This window comes from Lissotriton helveticus, chromosome 5_1, assembly GCF_964261635.1.
Source record: "Lissotriton helveticus chromosome 5_1, aLisHel1.1, whole genome shotgun sequence".
NCBI classification, from domain to species: domain Eukaryota; kingdom Metazoa; phylum Chordata; class Amphibia; order Caudata; family Salamandridae; genus Lissotriton; species Lissotriton helveticus.
Window position 1 is genome coordinate 2,005,091,519 of NC_136065.1, and position 3,207 is coordinate 2,005,094,725.

A 3,207-nucleotide genomic window follows, 5' to 3' on the forward strand; every position below is an offset into this window, starting at 1 on the left:
ACTCCCGATATAACTTTCCTCACTGAGACTTGCCTCACCCCCACATCATCGCCACTGAAACCCTCATGGGGTACAAGATGAAACACAGAGACCGTGCCAACAGACACGGAGGAGGCATCGCCATCACCAACGATGACACCACGCCCAGAATGCAACACATGAACTTCCAGCTCCAGGACGGTGCCAACACCACCATCCGAGCCACCCTGGCTTAGAGACCGCCGGGACCACGGACCTGCCTCGATGGCGCCATAGCCAAATTCATCTCCCCTCTCGCTGTCGAATCTGAACACTACATCTTCCTCGGTGACCTCAACTTCCACCTGGATAATCCCACCAACACCACCAACCTCTTGAAAAGACTAGACAACATCGGCCTCAAGCTGATCATCACCTACCACACCCATAGAGCAGGACATATGCTAACAGAATATGCTACAGCCACACAACAGCGCTCACCTGAACAGACCACACCATTGTACACTTCACGCTTGCCGGCCCACAACGCACCACCACCACCCAAGACAACACAGTCTACCACAGCTGGAGCAAAGTAACTCAGCAGCAATGGGCAGACGCCCTCAGCACCTCCCAGCTAAACATCACAACCAATCTGGAACTTCAACGCCTGCATCACCAACATGTCCAACCAAGTTGCCCCCACAAAAACTCCTAAAAGGATCAGACCCACTAAATGAGCCGGCTGGTACACACCTGATCTCGGCACATCGAAACATGAATGTAAACAACTAGAAAGGAAATGGTGATCCAGCAACAGTGACAACGACTGAGCCACCTACAAAGTAATCCTCAGTGGTTACCACCGCTTGCTTAAAGTCGCAAAGGAGAAACCCTCACACTCCACAACGAGAACAGCGCCAGCCAAACCAAGGAGCCCTTCACCATCATCAGAGAATTCTCCTGCTCATCAGCCACAGACAACGCCATCCCTCCCACACAAGAGCTCTACAACTCCCTCGCCTATCGCTTCCATAACAAGATAGCAACCATCTACACAAACTTTGAACTCCAACGCTTCAACATCCGAAGCAACCCATCAAACACAACCAGCTACCATCTGCTAACCACATGGAAACAACTCAGCACAGCAACTACTACCACTCTGATGAAATCCATCCACTCTAGAGCACCCACCCACCCATGCCCGCAACGGATCTTCAACCTCGGAAACAATAAGATCAGCCACCAGCTCACCACCATCAAAGCTTCCGTCACAACAACCATCTTCCCTGATGCATGGAAGCATGCAAAGTTCAGGCCCCTCCTCAAGGCACTGTCAGCATACCCCAGAGATCTCCAGATCTACTGTCCCATCTCCCTTCTACCATTCCCCGCCGAAGTCCTGGAGAAAGCCATCAAAGTCCACCTCACCGATTATCTGGAAAGAAACATGGTCCTGGACCCCTCCCAGTTGGGCTTTAGAGCCAGTCACTGCACCGAGACAGCCCTTATGGCAGCAACAGGTGACATCCGAGCCCTACTCGACAAAAAAGAAAGAGTTGCCCTCATCCTCTTGGACCTCTCTGCAGTTCTCGACACCGTCTCCCACTAGACACTCAATCCAGCGACTTCACCAGGTTGGAATCACAGATGACGCACTCGGATGGAGTCCTTCCTCACAGGTTGCACCCAGAAAGTCTGCTTTCCCCCTTTCACCTCACACCCCAAGCGCGCTATTTGCAGAGTGCCCTAGGGCTAATCTCTCAGCCCCACCCTCTTTAACATCTACATTTCACCACTTGCAAATATTGTCAGAGAACACAAAATCAGCATCATCTCCTATGCCAATGAGACCCAACTCATCCATTCACTCTCATCAAACCCCACCCAGACAAAGACCAACTTCCACAACTGCATGATGAACGTCGTGACATGAATGAGAGACAACTGCCTCAAACTGAACACTGACAAGACGGTAGACCTCATCTTCGGCAGACACACCGCACTCTGGAACAACTCCTGGTGGCTGATGGAGAGCTCGGTCCCACCCTCACTGAGAAAGACCACGCCTGCAACCTTGGCATCACACTAGACAGCAAACTTTTCATAGAACGCCAGGTAAACACTATTGTCTCAGCCTGCTTCCACACAATCTGCATGCATCGAAATCTTCAGATGGCTCCCCATCGGCACCAGGAAAAAGGTGACACAGGCCCTCATCACCAGCTGAGTCAACTACAGCAGCACACTATATGCCGGCACAACTTCCGAACTCGTGCAAAGACACCAGACAATCCAGAATGCAGCGGCCAGACTCATCCTCAACCTCTTCAAGAGAACACACATCTCCAAACACCTGAAATACCTCTACTGGCTCCCAGACCAGAAGCGATGCCTATTCTAGCTCTTAACCCACGCCTACAAAGCCCCCCACAACATAGGCCCACACTACATGAACCATTGCCTGACCTTCCACCAACCAACCACAAACCTTTGCTCTACCCACCTCGCCCTCGCACAGACTCTTCGCATCTGCCATAGCCACACCGGAGGACACTCCTTCTCTCACCTCGCTGCCAAAGCCTAGAACACCCTTCCCGTCCATTTCCGCCCTGCACTCTCCCTGACACACTTCAAGAAGAAACTCAAGAGCTTGCTCTTCAAATGAATCCTGCAGCCCATTCCCAGGGTGACAAGACACGCTTTACAAATACCTCCTGATTGATTGATTGATTGATTGATATCTGCACTAAAACAGCACCTATGCTTCCTGTCCCTGAACCACTGGTCAGACAATACCGGAGTGTCTCTCACATGCAATTTTTTGTGTACCTGGATACTCTACAGGTGGTTATTCTTGATATTGTTTAGAGGTAGAGGTATTCATCCACCTAATTTTGTGCAGACACAAATCTATTACTGCATTCAACAATCTATCCTTGGTTGCAACTTGAGCAGCATCATGTTGCAGCTAATGGCCTTTCACTATTAATTGATCTCTTGCTTCACTCATCCCCACCAATTTTAGTTACTGATTCACATACACCAAATTAGACTTGTAACATTCAAAAATAGTCTGCATCTTCTCACTGAATCTCCAGGGGTTTTTCTGAATTTTGGGAATTGTTTCTTGATATTAATCGGGCATGCAGGGGAAGGGTGAGGGGACACCAGGAAATGTGTATAATTATTTTACTACCTCCCTGTCCAAACCTCCCATATCACATTTGCCAGTGGCGTTGTGGG